At 32.9% G+C, this 15593-nt stretch overlaps 1 protein-coding gene across 2 annotated transcripts in view; it reads right to left on the bottom strand.

Annotated features, from left to right (window-relative positions):
• Window positions 1-10534, bottom strand: part of LOC143229836 (amino acid transporter heavy chain SLC3A1-like) — a 29236-nt gene extending 18702 nt beyond the window's left edge. Inside the window, exons 1-2 of one of the 2 annotated variants that reach the window (XM_076462654.1) lie at window positions 10478-10527; window positions 3174-3245 (exon numbers count right to left, since the gene is read on the bottom strand). The gene's annotated coding sequence lies outside the window, so the exon portion shown is untranslated. Of the gene's footprint in view, window positions 1-3173; window positions 3246-10477 lie in introns of both variants that reach the window. The other variant, XM_076462655.1, reaches the window with a different exon arrangement.
• Window positions 10535-15593: the final 5059 nt, after the last annotated feature.

The raw sequence follows: 15593 nt of genomic DNA, 5'->3' as shown, positions 1-15593 counted from the left end.
ACAAGGGTAGTGTTAAGAATATAACAGGCCTAATACAGTAAAACCTGTCTAAAGCGGAATCGCACAGGACCGAGTAGAATTTGCGACTTAGGCAGGTTTTTCCAGCTTAGAAAATAAACATGCACATCTTTAATTATAAATAATTTTTGAGCGGAACGTCATACTTGCTTGACTCAAATGAAGTAAGATGTTTCTGAATAAAGTTATTATACTGTTTATGCTATATTTCTTAGAATAAATACAAAACAGACATTCAAAATATACATAAGTACACAAAATCTTAATCAAATTTATTTAAATAAAGTGTCCAATTTCAACTGTTTCGTTTTTTAATAGGCTTTCTCCTGCGGTTAAAAACGAATGCAAATTCTACAGCCTTTTCATGAAGTTCATTTTTTCCCTTCATTTTTTTCATACAATTTGATAGTGTTAATATAACTTAACACTTGCGATGAAGTAGGATTTTTTGTTTCCTCACTATCTTTTAATTTTGTTCAGCTTATGGATCTCTCACACTGTTACCATCTTGCGATTCTATTATAGATTTTAAATCAATTTCATCAGTTTCTGTTAAAATATTCTTGTCAACATTCACATAACTTTCCACGTTCACAGAATCATCTGCATCAATCTTCTCAATCAGAGTTTTGATTTCACTAGAATCATCATAACAAACAACTTTTTTGCAATCTCTTCCATTATCAAGAATAAATATACAGTTTCGAAATCACTTTATTACGCATTAATATTTTACGCGTTTGATTGAATGACTTAAAAATACAATTGTATCTAACACGTCAATTTTCGTGGTCATTTCATATGCTCTCTTACAGTCGTCCATGTTTACAATAATATGCTGAAGCATCATTTTTCTGTATTTCAATTTTATACACTGTATAATTCCATTATCTAGTGGCTGTAGAACTGATGTTGTACATGGAGGTAGAAAGACTAAATGAACATTTGAAAGTTGAACTTTTGGGTGACAAGTTGCATTAATTAGGAAAAGTAAAATATTCCTATTTTCTTGTTTCATTTTTTTTGTTTAATTTGTTCAAAAATTCCTCGAATATAGCACTTGTCATCCATGTTTTATTATTCACTTTCCATTCCCCAGGAAGTTGATTCTTCCTTAAATTTTTGAAACAGCACGGATTTTCACCTTTACCTATTACCCATGGTTTCTCTAGTTTTTCATCAACAAATGCGACCAAATGTACAGTCAATCATTCTTTCGAACAGCGATCTCTGGAATAATGACAGCAGGAAAAAGAATAGAATATATTTAACCAATACTTACTGTAACAAAATGTCCGAGAATTTATTAATATTTAAACAAATTATTAATGGAATAAGAATTTATTAATATTTAAACAAATTATTAATTAAATAAGATTTATTAATATTTAAAGAAATTATTCATTAGATAAGAAATTAATATTTAATCAAAAACATTTTTACCGCCTTACTCAGATTTTAATCCCACTTGTTGACAGATGAGATGGGTTAAAGTTTTCCGTCCGCGTTACGCAGGTTCCGCCATATAGAGGGCCTTTTATAAAAGAAATCTCAAGATAATCCTACAAAATTTTGATATTTCCTGCTTATACAGGTTTCCGCCCTATTGCAGTTTCCGGCTCAGACAGGTTTCACTGTATTAATTTTTCGTGAAAAATATAATTACATAATTACAAATAATATTGCTGTTATATTAAGTTTAGTGAATGAAAACGATTCATAATGATATTAACCACTTTGTCTGCTGAATAAATATGACCGTATAATAACATGTTTGTCAAACACATAAAATATTTTCGGTAATTTGCGGTTAAAAGCAATAAGAAGGTTAAGAGGTTCTTCAGAATAAGAACACTTTATTTGCCCTCACGGTAACAAATAAAATTTCGGTTAGTAAAATATTTAACACAATGATCTAAAGTTCACAATGATATCTACTAAATAAAAATTCAATGTCCTTCTTGATGACGAGAAACCAACTTGAAGTAAAAATGTATCTGAGAATTTTTAATAAAAGTGTTAATATCCATACCAGCCGTTCTGAGATGCAAATAAAAATTCAAGCAAGTAAACTAATGAAACTACAATACGAAAATTAACTTTGATGTATGTTCATCTGTAATTTCGAACAAATACTTTCCAGAAGACTAAATATAATTTGATTATCTTTGTTTTAAATAACCAAAATATTTAATTATAATACAGCTATTTAATCTGTTTTAAAAAATGAAAAACAGCATGTGATTTGTTTTGAAGGATATATGTTTGGCCTAATATACAAATAAAGTTCAGTAAACGGTTTTAGGTACAGTTAAAGTAAGAATAACAAAACAACAATAATAAAAACAGCAGAGTTATAGTACGAAATCAAGACATAATTAAACAAGTATTATTATTACCTATCGTCTGGGTGAATGTGGTGCACTATATACAAAACATAATCCTGTAACGCTATGCAACAAAGTTTTTACTTTTTCTTGTTCGTGAGAAGAAAGTGTTATTTCCCAGTTGTTTATGCCTAAAGTAAATGGAAAGACCTATTTTTATCTTCAAACATTACTTTTGTAACCTGGGAGCGTATAACGAACACATGATGGGAGACTATATTTGGGGCTGATACGTGAAAGTGATTTACATTTCAGTCGTAAATCTCGAAAAACTACTCACTTCTAAACATTTGTGTATAACTTGTAAATAAGATGTAAATATTGATTCATATGTCGTTTTATTCAGTCCTTATGTAAATGAAAATGTGCAAATTTGTCCGTTTTTACACAGAAAATAGATTAAGTTCTAAATTTTCATTATCCAGGTCACAAAAGCAAAGTTTGAAGGAAATAATGGCCATTTTCTGTACTTTTACAACATAAACAATTAAAAAATAACACATACTATTCATAAACAAAATTTGTGTTACATAGTGTAATCTATAATGTGTTGACGTAATCTTGACAGCTAGTGTGTCATTATGGGAAAGTCAATATTTCCATGATCATGTATTTTCGACAAAGGCCGTATTCCAAATGATTTTAGTCAAGATTAAAAATAAATCGTCCAAATGAAAACGTTTACATTTACAAATGGCCGAAACGAGGGTTGGTTTGTTAATTTTGTTGTTATACAGCTATGAAATGGGCTATCTTTGCCCTACTCACCACTGATATCGAAACCCGATTCTCAATGTCAATAAACCCTATATCTTACTGCTGAACCGCAGAACGAGAAACCTGTAACAGGATATATACAGAGATATAATTGTTGTGTTGTGTATTTTTTATGACTACCAACAATACAGTGAAATACATGATGTCATTCGAAACTTTTTCGATGGGAAAATGAGGGATAAAAATCTGTTATATGATAATATAGATTAATATACCTGTTTTCGAAACCATTTATTTACTTAGAAAATAAACGTCACTGTAAATGTTTTAATAGTAATTATTTTTTCTCTCTTCGTATTTAAGCTCAAAGCTACAAATTGGCTATCTGTGCTCTATCTATCACTGGTATCGAAACACGCCTTTTAGCGTTGTTGGTCAGCAGACACTGTGCCGCTAGGGGGTGGACACATACTGGTTACTAAATACTGTAACAATTAAGTAACTAAAAATCAAGTATTGGTGGTATTTCAATCTTTTTAAAAATCTTTTGATTCATAATTCATCAGATTTTCAAAGGAGTTATCAGAGCCAATTCATTGGAAGAACAATAACTCCACATGTACTTCACTCGAGAGCGATTCAAGTGCACTAAAGAGTATTAAAATCAGAAGCAAAGTTGAACTTAATTTTATATTATTTCAAAAGAAAAGAGTGACTCACCAATTCCAAATTACTTAGTTTCATACATTATTAAGATATTTGTAACATAGAAAATATAGTGTTAGCTAAAGATACATACGGTAAGCAGTAAATACCAGAAGCTCAAATTTCTAAATTTTATATTCCTTTTCAGTTTGGCCCGGCATGGCCAAGTGGGTTAAGGCGTCCGACTCGTAATCTGGGTGTCGTGGGTTCGATTCCAGCTCGCACCAAACATGCTCGCCCTTTCAGCCATGAGGGCGTTATAATGTTACGGTCAATCCCACTATTCGTTGGTAAAAGAGTAGCCCAAAAGTTGGCGGTGGGTGGTGATGACTAGCTACCCTCCCTCTACTCTTACACTGCAAAATTAGGGACGGCTCGTGCAGATAGCCCTCGGGTAATTTTGCGCAAAATTCGTAACAAACCAAATCAGTATTTTGTTTTGCATTGGTATATTTAGAGTATGTGGATATTGTAAGTATGTTGTAATACTTGATTTATTTTTAAATCGATTTGTGCACAGTTTTGTGTGTGTGTTTTCAAACAATATTGTAACAGTTTGGTAGATTCTAAATAGGAGCTTTAGCGTGGTACTAGTTTATATACAGGGGATTAATCGCAATTTATAGGCCTTAATGCAAAGCCTTGTCATCGCAACAGCGAGGAATGGCCCCATTGGTGACACATTTAGCACCCATATATTTGGTTTATGGTAAAGTCCTTATTATTTGACGTGCAATGCTGTTACGTATGGACTATGACGAGAGAAATATACGTCACAGTTCCTTCAAAGGAAGGATATTGGTATAGCTTTATTGCTTAACGATATACAGCTATAGGAGAGAAAATTTCGAAAACTAAATCCTCGAATATCCTCATTCCAAGCATGAAAGCTCGCATAGCAGAACGTTTAGAACGCAGCGACTCCCGAAACTACAAGACAAACCAATTTAGAGGACTATCTGTTTGTTTGTTTGTTTTGAATTTCGCGCAAAACTACAGGAGGGCTATCTGCGATAGCCGTCCCTAATGTAGCAGTGTAATACTAGAGGGAAGACAACTAGTCTTTAACTCTTATGATGCTTTTTAGCCAACGAATAGTGGGATTATTCATGACATTATAACGTCCCCACTGCTGAGAGGGTGAAAATATTTGGTATGACGGGGATTAGAACCTGCGAGCCTCGGATTACACACGCACACTCGTACCTAAAGTAAAGCTTAAGAAAATGGTGAATTTATCTTCAGGAACTATTAAAAAGGTAATGAATGAGAATTTGAAACTCTTTGGGGCTCAACAGCTTCCAATCTTATGGAAACATGAATAAAATAATCCTCATGTCCTTCCAATGAATACCAATAGCGACATGGTTTGACTTTTGTTTTGAATTTCTCCCATAGAAACCTATGGGTTATCTGCAGTAGCCCTTCCTTACTTATTAGCGCTCGACTAGAGAAAGACAGCCAATCAACACCATAAACCGTCTGCTCTTGGGATACTCTTTTACCAATAAATAATGGTATTGTCTGTCACCTTATACACCTTCACGGTTGAAATGGTAAGCATGCTTGGTGAAGGAGATTCGAATCTTCGACCCGCATAATGCATGTAGAGATCACTAGCTATCACTTCTATGTACAAGTGATGTGTGGTCTAAATTTGACTTCACTGCGCCGAAGTATGCTACAGTGTAACTTGCATTGAAATATATATGTAAAAAATATTTTATCAACCCAAACGAGCCGTTTTTACATATATATTTCTCTACAAGTGGGTTTTCTCGACATCACTGATGTAAATTGCAGTGTTTCGTAATCATGTGCAACAGAGTGAGCGAAATTGAATGTAAAGAAATTGGTTCGAAGAAAATAGAAAACCGAAACACTGTTTTTATGAAGTGTGATTTGATCATTTATGAACCATAATAGAACAACTTTGTTCGTTTGTTTGTCAGTCGAGCTCAATAACCACTTGGCCATGCTGGGCCCTTATAATATAACAAATCAAGCTGAACTGTGATAAGCGAAACATTTCAGCTATTTTAAAATGCAATTACCATCATTATTTAGTCAAAATAAAGAAATGTCTTCTGTAAAAATCTTATCTACAAACATTTTGTTAAACAACAGAAAATGTCACTCGTTAAGATATTTCACATTCGATTTATAAAAATAAAGTTGTTTAATATGCAATGGAAAAGTAACTTAAATATCGCTGAAACTTGAAAATAGAGAAAAAAAGTAATTTGTTTAATTATCAATAATATTTTAAATTAACGTCGAGAAGATTTCATTAAACTAAACTAACAGAAGCTGTTTTTAATATTACCCTTCCAATTATTAAATATATATAACATTTTTACTAATTTTAAAGACTTTTTAAGTTAGTGATGGTATTAACATTTTGTTAATTTGGGGCTCCTATTCTTTGCCAAGTACTTTTCTGTTAGTTGAAAAAAAAAAACTTACATATAAAGAGGGCTTTAGAAGATGACAGGCAGGTGATTCAGGGCAGATAAAGCGATTTCTGGCAAGCTTTGCCATACCATTCACTTACATATAAGGAGGGCTTTAGAAGATGACAGGTAGGTGATTCAGGGCAGATAAAGCGATTTCTGGCAAGCTTTGCCATACCATTCACTTATTATCTCTGAAAATTACGAAGGAAACCGCAGTATTTAAAGAGATTAATTGCATTATTGATGTCAATAATTTCCTAAGAACATCATATCATATAATAACAAACGTTCAGAAATAAATGAGATGGTTGGAAAGAATTTAACTCCTAAGAAAATTAAAACAAGAGAAGCGTGTACTTAAGCCTAGGAAAGAGAAGTGAAAGTTGATACAGTTTGAAAAGTTATGTCCCTGTAAAAGACTATAAACATATTTCTATTTGAAATTAAGATCTGAAGGGAGTTTACCTGAATTGCGTTAGAGCAATATTTAAGCGCCTATATACCGTGTAAAGTAATGGAATACACTATAAGGACAAGTACTAGAAACTCATCTGCAAGAGGAAGAAAGTCCCTTAAGACAAAATCTGATATCAAAGTACATCTATATTTATGAGTTGAAATGAATAATTTTTGTTTTTGTCGGATCGGATCCTTTGAATAGTTTACACGTAATATTAACATTAAAGGCCTGAGAATCGCAGTTCGACACGATGCTTTAAAGAAAATACAAAAAAGGAATCTTTGAAATGTAACCACGTTAACAGTTGTTTACGTAACGATGCTATCAGTGAAACATGTCCATGGAGAAAATTTTTTCAGATGGACATAAAATTATTACGGAGAAAAGTGTTCGTTTGATTTTTTCCCTTAAAATACATCACTAGCCTGAGATTCTACCTTGCCAGTCGTAGAAAACGTCAACTCTAAGTGTATAAACACGTGACATTTGATCCGTGATTTTAACACTACATATGTACTACATAAATGGCTACTAGTTAAAATAAGATTTATAGACGTTATAATTAATTAAAAGCTTTAATAATATTTGAATACAACACGATGATTATCGCATTAGTTATGTTTATATATGCTATATCTGGTTACTAATGTTACTGGTATTTAAGTGTGATTATGAGGTTAAAGTTTAATTATATTGATAGGAATTAATGGTAAATAATTTCAATTATGTTCAATACAATTTGTTACTAATTTTCATGGTATTTTCCCATGATAAAAGCGTAGTAAATAAATTGATGTTTCAATATAACTCGCTATTAGTTTTAATGGTGTTTTTGCACTATAAAAGTACTTACCAAATTAAATAATGTTTTATTTCAAATTTGTACTTTGAATTAACTGCCATACACATGTTCGTGTAATTATACAGTTTTGTTTCAAAAACGCTTTTGCTTTGATTTGTTTTAGTTTTAGTATCCACAAGGGAAGATATATTTATTCTCTGTGACTCTCTGAAGATAACGTATATTTTAATCTTAGCAATGATAATGGGACATTGTTACACCAACGCCATTGCTATAACATATAACTGCATCTGTACTATCTTTATTATGACAAATTTCAGACTCTGTAACAGTCTTCAAAGGCATATTTTAATCTCGGTAATTCTTCTGGGAAATGATACATTTCTGTTTCCTTGTCATTCTGTTTCTACGCATTTGTCTTAACGACTTTCATGAGATAACGTAACATAGTACAAGTGACATTTTCATATGACATATTTCCGTTTTCGTAACATGCTTTAGGATATAAGTTTCTTTCTTATCAGTATCAGTAACATCACATGAATTTGCCTCAGTAATATAAATGAGACATCTTTTTATTTCAGTAACATTATCACGGGAAGGCAACTCCTGCTCAATGAATTAATATTAAGTCCTGACCAAAGCAATTTACCTGTATAGATCTTCACTAAACATCAACCCAGTGGAGGCACAGTTAATAAATATACCGCTATTACTTAGCGATATGTTCGGCTGTAATCCCAATAGGATCTCGAAAGGTCGGCCAACTTAGGCGATTTAGTTTAGTGTCAAATCCGAAATAACATTAAAGAAAGAATATACTAATAACGGAACACATCAACACTTTTAGGATGGCATATTTCAGCTTCAGTAGCAATTTTAGAATAATAAACGTCTGTTTTGGTACAAGTTTTTCCTGGTAACATTCCTAACATAACATATTTTCCTTTTGATAAAATTTCTGGGATGACAAATTTTGTCTAAGTTTTCATCTTGTTTTAGTAGAATTCTTAGGAAGAACATCACCGATTTCCTATCAGATCTTTTATGACACTTTTTTGGATCAGTAATATGTTTGATAAAATATATTTCTATTTTGTTAAAATAATATTTTGTAAATACAACCTTTAATGCCACAAGCGTTTGTAAGACCAAATAAATAAGCATCTTTCACAGTAATACAATACATTTCTGTCTTCTCTTCAAATCATTCATTTCTGTTAAATTTTTGAACTTGCATATTTTCCTGATTAATGTCTTCATCTGTCCCAGTATTTATCTTAAGATGATATACTTCTTTCCCAATAATAATTTTATTTTTTTACGATAATACATTTCAGTCTCACTGCTTTTAACATAATAAACAATGTATCTATGTACGATTATTATGATGACACTTATTTTTCAAAATTATATTAAATAACTACACTACCTTTCTATACTAATTACGATCTTAAGATAACAAACTTTTTCTCAACTAATGGCTTTAATACGTCATACTTTTATCTTAATAACGTTCTTCATTGTTGTTGGACTAGTTTATTTGTTTAGAATTTCACACAAAGCTACGCGAGGGCTATCTGCGCTAGCCGTCCTTAATTTAGTAGTGTAAGACCAGGTGGAAAGTAGCTAGTCATCACCACCCACCTCCAACTTTTAGGCTACTCTTTTAACAACGCATAGTGGGATTGTGTCTCAGAACTGCTGGTATGGGTATGAGTATTCCCACTTTTATTGTTAAGCAGAGAATAGTGGGATTGACCGTCACATTATAAAACCCCCACGGCTGAAAGGATGAGCGTGTTTGGTGTGACGGTGATTCGAACCCGCGAACCAAAGATTTACTAGTCAGGCATTCTAACCACCTAGCCATACTGGGCCTTGCTGTTAGAATAGGTTTCTTTCTCACTAATATGTTTGAGTAACATCACTGAGTGACATGTTTCTGTCTTATGAACGTTCTTAAAATGACAATTGCATCTGAACAACTTGTTGAGATGATATATATTTTTCTCAATAATGTGCTTCAGATGAGACATTTCTGTATGAGTAACGTTGTTTGGGGTGACATATTTCTGTCTCAGTAACTTTCTCAAGTGTCTGGGTAATATGTTGAGATGACATATTTGTTTCACAGTAAAGTTCTCCAGGTGATATATCTGAGTTTGAATAACGTTGTTTGGATGTCACGTTTCTGTGCAGATAATGTTCTTATATAGCACATTTATATCTGAATAACATGAGTTAAGATGACATATTTGTTTCTCAGTAATGTTCTTGAGATGATATATCTGAGTCTTAATGACGTTGTTGGCATGTCATGTTTCTGATAACGTTCTTCAAATAACATATTTTTGTCTGTGTATCATTCTGAAGATGACATTTGTACCCTACCAGCTTTTTTGAGCTGTCAAATTTCGGTACTAATAACGATCATATGACAATAACAAATTCACTAACTCACTAACTTTCATTATTTGTCGATGTGAGAGTTTTAGTAATGTTATCGAATGATTTTTATAATACGTTAATATTAAGGAAATGCCTATAATATTTTTTTATATAAAAACGTTAACTGAAAGAGACATTTTATAAATATCGTTTTCACACGTCTACCTGTCGTTAGATTATTACAATTGAACAATTATTTATCTTTGTTTAGAACTCAAATCAGATTTAATAACAATCGAGTTATAACTGTAAACATTTAAACACTGTGAGCCAACAAATTCTGCTGTCTCTACAATAAAATTCATAATTTATATTCCTTACTATTTTAAAAGACCAGGCTGGATTCCTTAAGAAAAACACTAACCAGTGATATCGTTCTAGGATTTGGTATACCAAATATTCCTGAGAAACAAAAACACACACACGTAAAATTCACCAGAAACAACCAAACTTATATCCAACTATTAAACAAAAATCTTACCCTTTCTAATTAAACTATTTTTGCTGGACACGAATAACGTGCACTCTCTTGGCTACAAGTGACTTGTAATGAGACCAGAGTTTCCGTTTCGATCAAGACAGCTTGCGCCACCTCGGAGTTCGCAGAAGCCTCCTAGCCAATGAACTTTAAGCAAACAGTGGAACCTAAAGGAACACTTACATTTACGACAGGAGGTTAGGCTTCACAACACAATTCATTTTCTATTTGATTTATAATTTTCATCCTTTTTTCTTTGCGTTGTGGCAAAGTTTCACAACATTCCCGAAAATGGCACACGCGGGACCTTCTTCTCCAAACGCAAACAGAAAGCCGTTTTTTATGTACTGACAACATTCAATAGCTATAATTCTGTCTACCAAAACCCATGATTTCTCATATAATGGACACCGGATGTAGGAAATTCTGGTAATATTTTTTCCTGATGTACTGCTCATATGTCAACAAAGAGAATAAACTTTAACCGAAAGAAAACCTCTCACATTTCTTTTATCTCTTTCATTTTTTATACACATGTTGGTTCCATGTTCTATGCTCTCTCTGAATACTTTTTCATCTCTCCCATTTTAGAGAACTCGACTTACAAATTTATCATATATTTTTATAAACATATCTCTCTCTAGGTTATATTTCCTCTCATATACAGCATACTATCATGCTTTCTTTTTTCTCTGTTTATCCTTTAACCAATTTTTCGAAATTTTCATCTCACCTTATTTTTATTTCGTAAACTTATTATTTTTCAATTCTTATTGTATATCTCTTTACCATTACTTTCCTCACACTGCAACTGTTCATCTATTTTATATGCACCTGTATCGTCCAACGTATTTTCGTTTTCCTCTTTTATTTGTTTGGGAGTTCCTTTTGCACCCCGCTAGTATAGCGGTAAGTCTATGGATTTACAACGCGGAAATCAGGGTGTTCGATTCCCCACGGTGGGCTCAGCAGATAACCCAATGATAAATGAAAACAAACACAGAGTTCCTTTTGTTTTATTATACAAACTTTTTTCTTTAACACCTGATAAATATGTTACCGCAAGTGTTTATCATAACTCAACAGAAAAGGTGTTAATTTATAACAACTTTTAATACAGTAATTTCTAGTCTTGTGTCTCAATAAACTATCTGAACAGCTAATATTTCACGTCTCAAATAAATAAGTTACCATAGTTTATGTCATCACAGAGTTGATCTTGTTTGGATTTAGAATATATTTAAATAAAGAGTGTATTCACTGACTTTAAATAACTTTGGTTACTTATTTGTACTTAAAAAATAAATATAATAAAAGGTATTCAATTTTAATTTTTTTTACTTAAGTTTCTTTTTGCTCAACATAGGTTTTAAATATTTGGTTTATTTATTTATTTTCAAAATTTCGCGAGAAGCTACACAAAAGACAATCTTCGCATAGACATAATTAATTTGGAACTGATAAACTAGATGAAATGCAGCTCAACAGCAGCACAAACTGTCAACTTCTAGAATAATCTTCTGTAATCGAGTCTATCCAAGTACTGAGTACTGACAGTCACTCTTAAAGAGCGCCTATAACACCAGAAATATGGGGTTATGTTAGCGATCAACTAACACGAACCTCAATATTCGAATTCACTGTCAAGGCACCCCAACCACTTGGTTAAAGCTGGACCCTCTAGTTTGAAAACAGGATACTGATGTTATTAAAAATTCCGTCTCTTACTTTTATACTTTCTGGACACGATTTAATTCCAGTTTAATTACCAAAAAGTAATACTTTAAAATTTAAGGTAATGTTGTTGTTGAAATATGTAAAGCATGCTTTTTTATGTTGTTGTTTTGTAATGTAAAATTACAATGACTTCTTGTCTCTGACACTGAAGTAAGTGGAATGAAAGAAATGGTAATAGCGCTGATACTTAACAGAGCAATCTTCATCTGAAGACGATTTGATTTTGCTAAGTATGTGAACTTAAGCAGTTCATGCTTTAATATTTCTTGGTGAATACTTAGAAAACTATTTCTGACACGTATCTCATTCCTGCATTACTGTAATTTCAAACAAATTAAGTTAGAAACATTTAATTTTATTCACACAAAATTGTTGATATGTTGTTCAATAATAGGCCAAATTAGTTTGGAAATATTTATTGTCTTGAGAATTTACGGATATTTTACCGTTTTAGTTAAAAGAAATAATTACAGTGAACCATAGAAACATGTTACACTTGCGGACTATTAGCACGGCCCTGCATGGTCAGGTGGGTTAAGGCGTCCGACTCGTAATCTGGGTGTCGTGGGTTCAATTACCGCTCACAACAAACATGCTCTCCCTTTAAGCCATGAGGGCGTTATAATGTTCCGGTCAATCCCACTATTCGTTGATGAAAGAGTAGCCCAAGAGTTGGCGGTGGGTGGTGATGACTAGCTGCCTTCCCTCTAGTCTTACACTGCTAAATTAGGGACGGCTAGCACAGATAGCCCTCGAATAGCTTTGTGCGAATTTCAAAAACAAGCAAACTATTAGCATCAAACTAAGATTTGTTTTTCAATGTTTACATAACCAATAGAACAGTTATGTTAGAATTTTCTCAAAGTTAAAAAAATTAAAGTAATAGCAGTAAAATAAAACTATAAAGTTGTTGTGACTCGATTTTCTGTTTTTAATTGTTTTTTATCAGTACAAAGTTACACGATTCGTTATCTCCTTTCCGTCCATCCCGGGTAATAGAATTGAATCTCAGATTTTGTACTGAAGTCCATGAACTTACCCTTTACCCACCAGGATCCGAGCCACTGAGCTCTGTCAAAAGTTTTCTTGTGACTGAATGTCGTTTTAAAGAATTATGGAAGGAGCTAAAACTATGTTCTTCTCGTTGAGCCCCCCAGTGGCTCGGCAGTATGTCTGCGGACATAGAACGCGAAAGCTGAGTTTCGATATCCGTGGTGAGCATAACACAGATAGCCCATTGTGTAGCTTAATTCAAAACAACAACAACAACTTTTCATTAGCAAATGATTACTTGATTTAATTTCTCCCCGTCGCACCAAACATCTCGCCCTTTCAGCCGTGGGGACGTTATAAAGTTACGGTCAATCTCACTATTCGTTGGTAAAAGAATAGCCCAACAGTTGGCGGTGAGTGGTCATGACGAACTGCCTTCCTTCTAGTCTTACACTGCTAAATTAGGGACGGCTAGCTCAGATAGCCTTGAGTAGCTTTGCGTGAAATTCAAAACAAACAAACAAATTATTTAACTTCTCAATAAGAATTATAGTGAAATACGATCTACATATTCTTTTTGATTCTGCTCTATCGGTAACTTTTTGTTTGCTTTTTTTAAGAGTAATTCCTTGCTATTATACACACACACACATATATATAACCATCTCCGTGAAAATAACTGCTGTTAATGTCAGGAAGACGGAAATTGGTTTCTCATACTTGGACTAGAATGTTGTATTAAGGTACAGTAATGAAATGCAAACTCTTATCATTTATTGCCCTACGTAGAAAGAAATCCATTAACATAATGAACACTTAAGCTTGTTCCACATTCATTGTTTCCACATGCTGTTCATTTAATACTCCGAATCCAGAACGAGCTCTAAGGCGATTCTTAACCAAAGTGAAGCGATCTAACTTTTAATAGCCACAATAGAGCATTTTATCTTAAATTTTTATAGATTTAACAAAGCTTCTTTAAATATTGTTGAAAGTCTTTCAGAATCAAGAAACCAGTGTGTGTTGGTTATTATAAGAGTTTTCACAAAACAAATAATTGGTTATTTTGTCATTTTAATAAGATTGTTTGTGTATTTCATCTAGGATGGACGTCGCGTAGTTATATTGAACCGAACCGTGTGTTGAGTCCACTATTTGGTTAATATTAGTTATTTAAAGACCGTCTTTGCTTCACAACTTAGCCATCAATAATTATGATCTGACAGTCTCGAGGGGAGCCATTTAGTTAGGTAGTATCCACCCGCACACTCTCGGGCTATTCTTGTCTGATTGGGCAGTGAAGTTTAGCATAATTTTTATAACGTTCCCACGGCCCCACAGTGAGGATCGTGTTTTTACAGCAATAAGATGCGAATAATGAACCTTCGTAATTCTAGATTGACCTTTATTGACATGAGAAATGTACCTCATGCCTGCAGAATGTTTTGATATTCAAGTAGGCGAATATGACGCTATTTTTATTTTGCAACATAACTATAATGATATTAAGATTCTTAACAAAATATTCTCCATTTCTCTAGATGTTTCAGGGCCGAACTTAACTTGGTGATTTGGATGTTTAATTCGCAAACAGCAGGTCATCATTTCAAATCTCCTCAAGGAAAATGCTTCGTCATTCAGTTGTCCCCATACATTATAACGCGACGGTCACTTCTACTTTTCGTTGGTTAAGAATAGCACAAAAGTTGGTAATGGTTGGTGGCTGCTAGCTGCCTTACCTTTAGACTATCGTGGTTGCTAGCTGCCTTGCCTAATCTTTAGACTATTGTGGTTGCTAGCTGCCTTGCCTCATCTTTAGACTCTCATGGTTGCTAGCTGTCTTACCTTTAAACTATCGTGATTGCTAGCTGTCTTACCTTTAAACTATCGTGGTTGCTAGCTGCCTCGTTTTTAGGCTATCATTTCAAAGCTAGAAGATGACTCCGTGGTTAGTTTTGAAATAAAACAAACAAACAGAACTAAATATTTCTTTTCTTTTAACGAAACCGATATAACAAATAATAGTGATAAGACAATAAATTTTATTTTATCTTTTGGATACCATTTAACAATTAATTTCTTCTTGCATAATGGAGCAGATTCTTTCATTTTTTATCCCAATATACTCACGCGTTGTCTTAGGTGCATCAAAAACCATCGTGGGTCTTTTTTAGTATAATTGCGTATGGAATCCAGTAAATTGTCTCATTTTCTTTTAAAAGTAAAATAAACTAGGATGACTATTTACATATACTGGTGCATACAAAGTTTATAAGACTTACTGTTTATCATATACAGTCATGTGAAAAAGTTAGGACACCCTATGAAAGCCTGTGTATTTTTGGATATATAGATATTTAATCTCAATTTTAACAATACTGAAAGATTA

The sequence above is a fragment of the Tachypleus tridentatus genome, chromosome 10 (assembly GCF_004210375.1).
Source record: "Tachypleus tridentatus isolate NWPU-2018 chromosome 10, ASM421037v1, whole genome shotgun sequence".
In the NCBI taxonomy this organism is placed as follows: domain Eukaryota; kingdom Metazoa; phylum Arthropoda; class Merostomata; order Xiphosura; family Limulidae; genus Tachypleus; species Tachypleus tridentatus.
Note: the sequence above shows the minus strand (reverse complement) of the source record. Positions and strands in the feature narration are given on the sequence as shown.